A 12,916-nucleotide genomic window follows, 5' to 3' on the forward strand; every position below is an offset into this window, starting at 1 on the left:
ACACCTTCAGAGCAAATTTGAGTCTCTATCTCGCCTGCTCTCACTTTCACAAGTCTGCCAGAGCCGAGACAGTGTTGAGTTTCCTGACAGAGTGCGCTGGAGAGGAACTGAAATCAAAACTCCTCTTCTTAAAAAGGTCAGTAACATCTTACTGTCTCTTTCACGCTTTTCTTCGTTGTACTACTATTTCGCATATCTTTAAAAAAGTCATAATGAGAGGTTCATATTTTCTGTGTTGTGGCGAAATTTCAAAGCATGCGAGAGCTGTCGGCTTCCCGCTGAGCACCAGAATCAGACTAAAGGATGGCTGACCTTTTGTAGAATCAGGTTCCCCTGTGTTCCCATTTGAAGGTGCAAATCGCTCCACGTCTCAAACTTTTTTATAATAGGACATACAGTAAAGAAAAAAGCATGTCCAGCTCTTCTCAATGCTGTACAGAAACTTTCGTGTGTGTGTGTGTGTGTGTGTGTGTGTGTGTGTGTGTGTGTGTGTGTGTGTGTGTGTGTGTGTGTGTGTGTGTGTGTGTGTGTGTGTGTGTGTGTGTGTGTGTGTGTGTGTGTGTGTCTTGCAGCAGATGTGCTCACAATGAAAGCCTCCCCCTTCAGCCAGACACTGAGGAGGAAGCAAGTGAAAGCATGACAAAGCTGGAACAGATTGAAAGGCTGATATCATTTTTTTTACTGTTACTTGTTATTACAGCAGCAGCTCGTATAACTACATGATTTATTGGGCATGATTTAGATCTCTATATGACATTTTTTTTCCTCACCGTCCTCACGATTCTGTCATCAAGAAGCTGCCTGAGATTAAATGTAATACATGTTACATCTCTTAAATCGACACGGCGGTGATAAACTATCTGACAAACGGGACGACATCCGTCCTCCGGGAATCCATCTTGAAATTCGCTTTCGTTCTCAGATGAGAAATTCATAATCAGTTAGTGATCAATTTTTCACTTCTGATTCAGCTTCACTGTGCGCCACATGTGGGGGCAGATGTGTGACATTCAAAGATTATTTCACTCTTCCTGTCTGTGACCCCCCTCATCAAATATCACAAGTGACTGGTAACCTTTAAGAGTATCATTAAAGGGTGACAATGTACCATACTGGCTGATCTATCAGATATAGGTATTGCATAGTTCCATGGTTAGTAGACTTATCAGAATACATTTTGCTGTTAGTGAGAATGGCACTGCCTTGGGGCTTTAGTGGTTAATATCAAAGAAACTGGCAATGACTACACATTCAAACTTGTATGTAAACTAACTGTAGTTATTAACAAATCATTTCAGTTCCCAGTTGTGGTCTAAAGACAGGTCACAGGTATTCTTCTAAGCAGGTGAACCACATTGGTGACAAGTAGGGCCGTGTATTGGCAAGAATCTGGCGATATAGTACGTATCATGAAACAGGGGTTACGATTCATTATATCGCGATTATTGCGATACTGTAAGCAAGGTGATATATTGCGAGTTTCTTTATCTAATTTTAGTAAAACTGTAAAAGACCACCATATGCATAAAATAATCGGAGTAAAATTAAAATGACTTTTGCGCCCTTACTGTACTCCTCTGTCTCAGTTTACGTTGGCGTGGAAGAGTCAGAATATAGAATACAACATTGCTATCTAGCAGCTGGGGGTTTAAACACTACACAAAATGACTGAGCAACTGGCTGCCACTCATATTTGCATGTAAACTATAGCATTAAAAATCAATAGTGTTTTTGAGAATCAATACAGTATCACAAAATATAATATTGCATTACTCAAGTGAATCAATATTTTCTTACACCCCTAGTGACAGGTTGTTCATACGGGCTAAAGTGGTGGATAATTCATACAGTATATAGGCTAATGTATAGGCAAAACTGAATGAAAACTTTCCTTTTAAAAATAAAAACCTTACTCTAAAGGAGCATGTATAGAACAGACAAGCTTCAGCTTGAACCCTTTATCAGCCTTCATCACTATTGAAAAAAACAAACACAAGCAGAAACCTATAGAGCTCTCTTCCTGTCACAGTGGCGGTTAGATGAGGATAAAGTCTAGTAGACACTACCACCTACTCTAGTCACACACCCACATGCCTCTATCACTCTACAGGATTAACTCAATTGAACCTGATTCTCGCAGGTCTTTTGTTACATCGGGTCGTTGTACAAACATTACCTGAGGCACATTTCATTTATGTTTGTACAATCTCAACTATAGTATAACAGCCCTGTCTCCTAAAAAAAAATCACGTTCCCATGCTATGAAACTGCATTGTGAATTACGCCTTGAGGGAAAAATATATTTTGTCGTAGATTTTGTTTTGTTTTTGACGCATTACAAATACAAACATACTTATTTTAAGCCAAACAATGTTTTTTTACTAATCTTAACCAAGTACCTCAATCTAACCAAGTACTTTTGTTGCGTTGGGTTGTATAGTTTCAATGTCGTAGTCATTTTAAGCCAAACCATGATTTTTTACTAAACCTACTGTAACCAAGTAGTTACACTGCCTAAACCTAACCAAGTAGTTACGTTGCCTAAACATAACAAAGTAGTTTTGCTGCATTTTTGTTTTGTTTTGTTTCAATTTACAACGTTAACCATGTGCTAAAAATTGTGACCCCTTGAAAGGTAATTGAGAATGCGGTTTAGTTGTATGGGAACATCATTTTGTAGGGTTGGATATACTGTATATGATAAGCAAATATTTGATATAAAGGAACTGGACTTGTATTTTAACAAAAATGCATCCTACAGCAGTTGTTCCCAACCTATTTTCCTTGAAGCCTTTTACTTGTATCTAAGAAAAGCTGAGCCCCGCCGGCGTCATCACCCTAAAACTTTTTTACAAATCCTCGAACAAAATCCTTAATTTGAACAAAGTGATTCAGTGTATTAAATGAGCAACTCTTTTCTTTTAAATCGACTTTTTGTAATGTATAGAACTCATCGTTTTCGTCAACAATGATAAAAGTGATGACTCCTTGATGGATTTGCCAAGTAAATGCAGATACATAACATAACTTAATTCATTTACTATAATAGATGTTTCTGTTATTGTGGTTAAATACATGTAATTTATGGTGCTGTTAGATTGCTGATAGACCGCTACGTTAATACAGGTGCATGCCTCCCTGTGTTGTGGAGAGGAAATAGCTTTTTGACCGCAGGGAAATGTTGTTTTTGAAAGGCTAAACGCCAACAAATATGGATTGAAGCAGAATATGTCGTTAGATTTTGCTACTAGGTAGCAAAATAACATATCTTTTTCGTTTCATATACAGACTGTTGTATAAATTATCCAGTAAGTGTTATTATTATGATTTTAGTTGTACATGAGCAAATCGTATTTTGACAACCTCAGAGCAGACAAATCCTGGCACAACCTTTCACACAAATCTTTGGCGCCCCCCTAAGGGAGGCCCGTACCGCAGGTTGGTAACCACCGTCCTATAGTGTGTGTAAACATGTGTGAAAGCGCAAAAGTACATGATTGAGCAACTTAACAGCCTTGGATGAATGTGTTGAGCGAATGAGGACGTTTAGCTTCATAATTGCAAAACGAAACAATGTGGTCATTATGAGGCTGACAGAGTGAATGAGTCCACACGCCTTCTATCCACCTGACAGCGTGTGGGCATGCCCATGTAACAGCATTTACACGGGATTCACAATCTGATTTAACCTCCTATGACACAGATGTCAACTTGTCATAGTTGTGTTAAATCAGTGTTAATCAATCCAAGACACAATCTTATCTATGCCAAAAACATCCAGTCGGCTCCCCTCAAACACCCTGCTAAAGTTCAGGTTAATGCACACGTGTGAGTTTGTATGTATACAACGGCCGAGTAGCTGTTTGTGTGTGCGTGTCGGCCCTCCTCCGTAGGATCGAGGTCCAGGTTTTGTTGTGTGTGTGTGTGTGTGTGTGTGTGTGTGTGTGTGTGTGTGGAGTTGGGCTGGGTGAGTAAGCCGCCCCTCACAGATGAATAGAGGATGGGAGGAGGCTTGAAGAGGCTGCCGTGGGTGGGAGGCCCGAGCCCTGCCAAAAAAGCTCCTTCTGTGGGATTTGTGTACTTTTGCGTTCCTCACGAAACACATCGCCTGCCTGGCTCAAACGACAAAGCAGCCAGGGAGACAGGCACTCGCACTCCCAGAGGTCGGCTCGATCGCAGCCTCTCTGCTTTTCAAGCAATATTCTTTCTTTCCGTTTGCAATTTCTCCATTTCCACCATTCTCCTCTTTTTTTTCCCTCTCTCTGTTCCTGCTGCTGCTTTTTATCACGTTTTAGTATTTTTTATTTAACAAAGTGGCCGATAACATTCACATACTTTAACAGCTACGTCACCTGGGAGCCCCAAATGAACTCTTTAGCAGTTATGAGAAACTACAGTAGGGCTGCAACTAACGATTATTTTAATTGTCGATTAATCAGTCTATTATTTTCTCAATTAATTGATTAGTTGTTTGGTGTATTAAATGTCATGACATCATGAAAAATGTTGGTCGGGTGTTTCCCAAAGCCTAAGATGACGTCCTCAAATGTCTCCACAACTCAAAGATATTCAGTTATCTGTCGTAGAGGAGGAAAGAAACCAGAAAATATTCATATTTAAGAAGCTGGGATCAGAGAATTTTGTCTTTTTTCTTAAAAAAATTACTCAAACCGTTTAATCGATTATCAAAATAGTGGGCGATTAATTTAATAGTTGACAGCTCTAAACTGGAGCATGCCTTTTGTAATATTAGAAATGTGTTTATATTATTATTGATTTGCATACAAATCCCTGCGAGTATGACTTATTTGCATCAGTTTATAACATTAGTTTTGAGGTAGACTTTTTAGGGCTGTCAATCAATATAAATAGTTAATCGCAATTTATCGCAAATTAATCACATTTTTTATCTGCTCAAAATGTACCTCAAAGGGAGATTTGTCAAGTATTTAATACTCTTATCAACATGAGAGTGGGCAAATATGCTGCTTTATGCAAATATATGTATATATTTATTATTGGAAATCAACTAACAACACAAAACAATGACAGATATTGTCCAGAAACCCTCACAGGTACTGCATTTAGCATAAAAAATATATGCTCAAATCATAACATGGCAAACTGCAGCCCAACAGGCAACAACAGCTGTCAGTGTGTCAGTGTGCTGACTTGACTATGACTTGCCCCAAACTGCATGTGATTATCATAAAGTGGGCATGTCTGTAAAGGGGAGACTAGTGGGTACCCATAGAACCCATTTACATTCACATATCTGGAGGTCAGAGGTCAAGGAACTCCTTTGAAAATGGCCATGACGGTTTTCCCTTGCCAAAATTTAGGGTAAGTTTGGAGCGTAATTTAACCTCCTTGGCGACAAGATGGTATGACATGGTTGGTATTAATGGATTCTTTAGGTTTTTCTAGTTTCATATGATGACAATATTTTCACTCTAGCTTTGAAACTCAGCCCGCTACAACCTAAAAATCGCAAGTTGCGTTTTTAGTGGCAAAATTAGTGTCATTAAAACAAATTTGTGTTAACGCCTTATTATCGCGTTAACTTAGACAGATCTAATATTTTAAATTTAATTTAAAGTCTTAATTGCAACACACCAGCAGCTGCTGAGAGTTCATGAATTACTTTAACAATTTCATTTAACCTTTTATTCAATTAATTCCTTGTAACACTGTAGAACTTACATTAGCATTATCTTTACTAAATCACAGTGGAAAATGTCTCTTGTAGTGGGTTTTTGTATTCAGGGGTAAAAGTCGTCAGAGAAATATTTATTTGTCATACATTTCAAAGTCTGAAATGTCAGTGTGCGGCCACAGTTTGTATTGTGCTTGTGCAATGAAGCGTTTTACATAGAAATTGTGGGTGTTTCCTGAATGTTACCTAGATAATAGAAAATAGGCCTCTTGTAACCACTGGCAACCCACCAAACCTCAGCCGAGTGACAAGTGCAAAGAGACACATTTCTCAGCTCGGCAATCAGGCAAAATTATCGTCTAGTAAATTAGAGAAATTAAAGCTGTGCTTTACTAGAACAGATCTGCAGGAAACATCAGGGAGTTGGATGAAGAAAAGAAGAAAGGGAGGGGGGAAAAAAAGAGCACGATTTCATAATGTCTAAAAGAAAGATCTGGGTTGAATAAGTGGGTCCACCCACCTGTGTGTGAGAGGCAGCGAGAGAGAAAGCGGGGCTGGATGGCAGTTTTTAGAGACATGAGTGTGTGGGTTAGGCTAGCTGGCCTGCTTATGCTATCTAATCACTGGGAGAGAAAGGAGAGCAGCATGCCTTGATCCACCCACCCACCCCAGACAAACAGCAGTTAGCCTGCTAAGTACTATATGTGGTCGCCTGCAGCTCTGGGCCATACATGGGGGAACAGAGATAAAATGTGACAGACTCGGCAGGTAACAGACATTCAGCACAATTATGTCTCATTCTGTGCCGGGGAGGAAGAGAGATGTGTCAATCTGGAGGCTACAACGGGTCACGACTGCATGTGAGGGAGTGTGAGGCGCGCTTGTGTCACTGGTGAACTATAGTTGGTCATACTCCAGCAGGTGAAAAACTAAAGAAAGTTCATTGACTGATTTTTTTTAACCCAAATTAGCCAAATTTGTTTTTAACCTAAGGGCTAACCACTGAAAATGAGGAATGGATTCACTCGCAGCTAACAACATTTTCTTTGTCCTGGATTATTAGCGGCCTTATTATTAACATGACCTGCTGTTGATTTCACCACTTTCTCTTTTAGGTCAGACACAGATTAGTTACCTGTGTGATACCTGAGTGGGTGGGATGAGTCCAAAAATAGCTGACCTACGCATCATATGTGTATTTGTGAGTGTGCATGTGGTTGAATGTGGTCCGCCAACCTTGTGCATGTGTGTGTGTGTGTGTGTGTGTGTGTGTGTGTGTGTGTGTGTCATGACAGGCATCTGTCTCCCCTGCCCTGCAGCCTGACTGGTTTTAATTAGGAGGTGCCAGAGTGCCCGAGGGCTCTCCTGCTGACACACACATGCGCACACACACACAAACATGCACACACACACACACTACCTGAGGGCAGACAGAGGCTGTCCCGCCAAGGCTGGCCTCCTTCTCGTTATCACCATAAGGAGTTGTCCTCATTCACCCCACGACCCTCCCAAACACACACACACACACACACACAAATATTCACACCAAGCAAATCAAATGAACGCAACACAACACTGAAATACATTCAGAAGCAGCAAAGTAAAAAGCGGTGGTTGAGGAGATTTGACTCCTTGTACGTTTTTGTTTGCAGTTTCCGATCCAGAATGCATTTTCATATATACAACACAAAGAATACTTCTATTTTGTCTGTCACAGACATTCAAGTTATCCTCTCACACAGCAGCGAGTTCATACAATGAAACTACAGCCACCTGTGAAACACTGTAACTCCTTCTCTGCCTCTAAATATGCAGCTTGTGTACTTTACCTCCCCTTCTGGCAAAGCTTCCGATGCCGATTAGGAGGTTTGAAAAAGACAAAACAAGAGAAAGTTAAAGCAGAGACAGACAGGTCAGCAGAGAGGAAACGCCCTCACCTCGCTCACCCGAATGGCATGCTCCAAGGTGAGCTCTAATGACCTGACTGATAGGTGCGTGTCTCTGTGATTGAGCGAGCGTACGGTAGGTTTTCACACACGCCTGCCTCCCTTTTGTGTTTAAAGCAACATCGCGCCTGTGTGTCTCCGTCCTTGGACTGGAGACAGGGGGGTGTAGACCTGCGGAGGCTGCTGCGATGCTCTATCTCTGGACTGTTCGGGGGATGATTGCCTCCCTTTCCTGCTTCTCTCCCACACCAGGCCACACCTGGGCTCCGACACACTAGGGTAAAGGGCACAAGTCGGGCTGGTTGTGCTTGTCTGTCTCTACAGTTATTAATCCAGGGAAGGTCTGAGAAGTATTTCCCTCAACTCTTTTTACACGCTTTTTTTTTGCCATCGGCGATCGGCTAAGTCTGTCGGCGTTTGATTACTTTGCTAATTTAATAGTCTGCCTCCTTTAATAGTCTACCTCTCGGTAAATAGTGAACCTGTGAAGCGTACGTGAACAGGAACTGGCCGTTCTGGCAGCATATTATGCATGTTCTTGTTGCACCGATTTCCGGGCAGCGACTAAATGGCAATTAATCTGTCTTTAGTGGTTGAGTGCACCCTGATCATTTAATGGAATAGTTACGTATGTTATCCCCACCTGTTTTTTTATTGGTTTTCATCTGACGCCATCGGACTCTTTTTCAAATAGTGTCAGACAGCTGTTCAGCCTTATTGCTTAGGAAAGATCTCATGGTGATTTATTTTGTTTAGTTGATAGAGTAGCCTAACCTCCTACGGACGCAGACTTTGTCGCTCTATAACAAGTCACCAGACAGACTAGAGTCATAATTATTACGGCCACTACGGGGCTTTGTCACTTGAGTGTAAACATCATTTTGGGGAAACGAAACAACTGATGCTGTCGTTCTTTTTGGGGAGGAAAGCGTCCATTCTCCCCAAATTATACAATTATTGCTTCCCCCCTTCTTAGAGTAAGTAGTTAGGGATGCACTATCCTGTCCGATACTGTGCTCATGTACTCGTACTCGTACTCGCAAAACGGCTCCGATACAACTTTACAGCAGCGCGACATTAACCTCTCGTCACCATCTTTCGGGTCCTCAGTCTCCACCTCCCAACGGTGCGAGCGAAACAGGCCGGTGGTGCGCCCGACTCCGCTGGGCCGGGATCCCACCTCAGCCGGCACGCCGGCCCTCACATTCATTGCGCCACTGGGTTTTGCTTGCACCCTCTGACTCGCGCGTGCGTTAGACTCCTAAGTCCGTGTTTCAAGACGGGTCGGGTGGGTTGCCGACAACGTCACAGACCTCTGGCGCCTTTCACGTGGGTCGCGGCACTACGCGGTTGGGGCGCACTGAGGACAGTCCGCCCCGGTCGACAGTCGCACCGGGAGCAGGGAACACCGTCACGGTGCGGCGAGGTACAGGCGGGGAGCGCTGTAAAGCTGCGGCCACGAGCCACCTTCGCCCCGAGCCTTTCCAAGCCGACCTAGAGCCGGTCGCGGCGCACCGCCTCGTATGCAGGTCTCCCCAGCCTGCCGTGTGTCGCTCACACCCTCCAGCTGGCTGTTAACGAGGGTCTTTTGGCACAGAGAAGTACTCGTATCGGTACTTGGTATCGGCGAGTACCCAAATATAAGTACTTGTACTTAGTCTGAAAAAAAGTGGTATCGGTGCATCCCTATAAGTAGTGAAGGGAAAACCTTTTTTGTTAAAAATGTTCTATGACTGATAATATTAACAGCATTAAGTGATCAGTATTCAGGGCTAGTAGGTTTTAAGGTCTTCAAGGAACAAAGTGACAAATTCGTGTTTCATGGTATGTGGCTGTATTGCTGCTACAATACAGTCTGTATTCTTAGTCTTCTCAGAGATGTCACAGTGTTTGTGATATTGTACAGCATCAAAGTCTCCATGATATCAACTTCATGTAATGATGCTTCACACCCCATCCCCCCCTCCAAAGTGCCAATCTGGTGCCCTGGTACGTGAATCCTGCTGGGCGCAGCAGGTGGCAGTAAACAGGTATGTTGAGATGCCAGACAGACAAAGCAGATGACTCTCGCTCAGCCCCCCTTGAGTCCTTGTGTTTTGTCACTGTCTTTTTTTATTCTCAGGGACAATGCACATTGATTAACATCACTGTAAATGTGCCAGTGTTAGCCGAAAAGCCCATTTTCAACTGTTGTCCCTCGGCCTGACTCAGACTGAAGCGAAGACTCACCACGTGTTGGTGTATCCCACAGGCCTTTACACATCGGGGGTGTGACAAACAAGGCAAAAGTGAGCATGGCTCACATACCCCCCCGCTCACTGCTTGACCCCTACTTAAGTAGGGCCAAAGGCTTTGCCCTTTTGGAACTAATGGAACGAGTTCTACTCCGGAAATGAAATTGAAGTGGAAAAAAATTTTTTTTTTTGGCAAAAATTTCAAAAGATTTGGTCACCCTGGACTTCTTAACCCCAAAAGGCACAACTAGACCACACTGCCAACCATCATACCAAATTTGAAGTTCCTAGATTTAATAGTTTCCGAGTTCTGCTCCGGAAAGTACACGCGGAGCGCTATATACGCTATATACTACGTTGTCGCGGGGGTATAATAAACAACATGAAAACGCAAAATACTCACATGCAAATATTATATGTCTAGGGCTTTTATTGTGATAGGTAAGAAAGGAAGGAGTGGATCTGGTCTGCGCTGCCTTTGTCAAGGTTGAAAGGAGTAATAAAGTTTGCTTTATTTGGAGCCTTTGTGTTGTTATTTCATAAATATCGGCGCAACTCAACCCGTTCTGCACAACGTGATTGGTTGAGACCTTTATCCACAATGTGAACACTCAGAAAATCAACTTCGTTCCAGGAAAAAAATGATGTTGCTTTTTTTAGCAAAAGTATTCATGACAAAAACAACAGTTCAAAAAAATATGTTGAAGTACGAATTAAACGCTGCTAGTGTGTAACGCTGTGTGTAACAGCGTTGACACTCGCGAAGGACGGTTGGGGGGAAAGTGAATAATATTTAGCCTGATGATTATGTAAGAGATAATGTACAGCGAGCCGATCATTGTTGTGAAATAAACCCCGACAGGGCGATGTGGTGGACCCCGACCCGCGAAGCTTGCATCGCCCTGAAGTGGTTTTATTTCACAACAATGACCCGCTAGCTGTACGTTCATTTGATGATTTGACGATTTTTGCGTCATTAATTTGACGCAAAAATGGTCCGCCATAGTCCGACATCAGAGCTTGTTATTGTAAATATAACGGTCTGTTATACATAGCAAAAGTATGTTATAAAGAAATAACAGACCGCCGGGATTGACCAATTGGAATTGAGTATTCAACAGAGCCGTGTAATAAAGAAATATAAAACACAGAACTGATCATTTTTCTTTCTCATTAGACAATATAATAACTGATTTTATGCTTGTATTACAGTATATAAAACTGTTGCATTCATAACCACGGTGTAAATCTGCCTTTTAGCCACGCTATACTGTGTACGCATTGTAATAAGGCCGAAACGCGTATGAATTTACACCTCCCAATGAGCTGCAGAGCAAGTCAGTGTGTTTTACACATGTACGCATGTCTGCACCAACTGGTTTGTGTCTATCACGGCAGTTTGCAGTACAACAGCCTGCAGTTGTACAGAGTTCAGAACAAAGCAGTCCACACAGGTACCACTTAGAGTGTGCTGCTATGACGGCAGCGGCGCGTTTAGAATAGATAGCCGATCTTATAAGATGGCAAATGTTGTTTTTCTGGCCGTCTGGCTGGCCTGCTAGCAGTTAGTGGCTAACCCTGTTTATATATACTAGATGCCAATGTGAGCTGGCCTCAGCTCTCACCCCTGTACAAAACAGTGTAAACCACCAGGGCATGGGCTGCGGTTTGCTTTAGTCCATGTTTTCCCCAAAGGGAAGTGGGCATAGCAGTCTGATGTACACTCTGATGTCTACTTGTTTGTGGAGGTTAACTCGACACAATTTGACTGCTTTCACGGTCTGATTGTCGGTTATGATTTATGGATGGTTAGACATATTTTAGCAGATTTGAAGGTCCAGTAACCACTATGATAACAATGGCTCACTGCATATTCTACCTTTATGAATGAGAGAAACTGCTGGGATTCGTTCTTTTATTAAATTTAGATTTATTATCTGCACCACAGTTTCGTTTTTAGGTCTGTCAGACAAAATGCAGTCCTCTTTAAAAGGGACCAGGGTGTAATAACTAGGGGAAATCTATTGGCAGAGATGGAATATAATATTAAGAACTTTGTTTTCTTTAGTGTATAATCACCTGAAAATATGAATCGTGTTTTCGTTAGCTTAGAATGAGCCGTGTATATCTACATAGGGAGCGGGTCCTCTTCACAGAGTCCGCCATATTGCACCACTGTGTTGCACCGCCATATTGCACCACCATGTTTCTACAGCAGCCCAGAACGGCTTGGGCTGGAGCCGATAACGTTACTCGCTCCCGCCGCCGCTCTCTCTCTCTCTCGCTTCACCACTCACTTCCCACATACACAAGCACTCTACACACTGGCTCTGCTCCAAATGACCTACGTTACTCTGACAACAACTGGCTCTAGAGAGGGCCATTCACGTTTTCCCATCAGTCACCGTAGCTCTTCTACACGCTTGCAATTTCAACCTCATCGCTAGATACCGCCAGATCCCACACACTGTTCATTTAAATATATTATCACCCAGGCAGTGATGCCTTTCTGTTGTAACCAAACTTAATTGAGAGAAATGAATAAATATTACAAAGGCGTGGTTTAACTATGTCATACAGGAAAAAGCCCAATGGCTGTTTCAGATCTTGTGAATGTGCTATGTCATAACATTTGGCCTGTCTGCGAAAGAAAAGGAAACACTCTTTCTCTGTTTCTTGCTGTGTCATAAACACACACCCTGAGGAAGTGCCTTTAGGTTTTTGTTGCCATGAACTTGTTACAGCTCTTTATACATTTTCTTTATGTTGAATATCTCCTCAAACACCCGCTAAACAGGCTTCCTCCTTCGACACTGAAGTTCTACACCTTTCTGCATAAACTTCCTCCACCTCCTCCAGATAGAGGTGGTGGTGGTGCGCTCACCAACTGTTACCCCGCTTCGGGCGGCTTTCTGACTCAAAACAGGAATCCAAACGGTGGCCTTCTGCTCTCTTCAACCTGGTTTTTGAAACGTTTCAACAAAAAGGAAAATAGGTCTGCACACAGGCGGTCGCTTGTGGTATTTTTCAGCCTTTTGTGGTTCAATTCTGTCTCAGATGTTGTCTGCTTTTAAGTAATA

At 42.5% G+C, this 12,916-nt stretch overlaps 1 protein-coding gene across 2 annotated transcripts in view; it reads left to right on the plus strand.

The window, feature by feature from the left end:
* Positions 1–12,916, plus strand: part of LOC119477874 (zinc finger and BTB domain-containing protein 7C) — a 25,233-nt gene continuing 12,317 nt past the window's right edge. Inside the window, exon 1 of one of the 2 annotated variants that reach the window (XM_037752076.1) lies at positions 1–136. The gene's annotated coding sequence lies outside the window, so the exon portion shown is untranslated. Of the gene's footprint in view, positions 137–7,510; positions 7,622–12,916 lie in introns of those variants that run through there. The other variant, XM_037752077.1, reaches the window with a different exon arrangement.

Source organism: Sebastes umbrosus, chromosome 19 (genome assembly GCF_015220745.1).
Source record: "Sebastes umbrosus isolate fSebUmb1 chromosome 19, fSebUmb1.pri, whole genome shotgun sequence".
Classification (NCBI taxonomy): Eukaryota; Metazoa; Chordata; class Actinopteri; order Perciformes; family Sebastidae; genus Sebastes; species Sebastes umbrosus.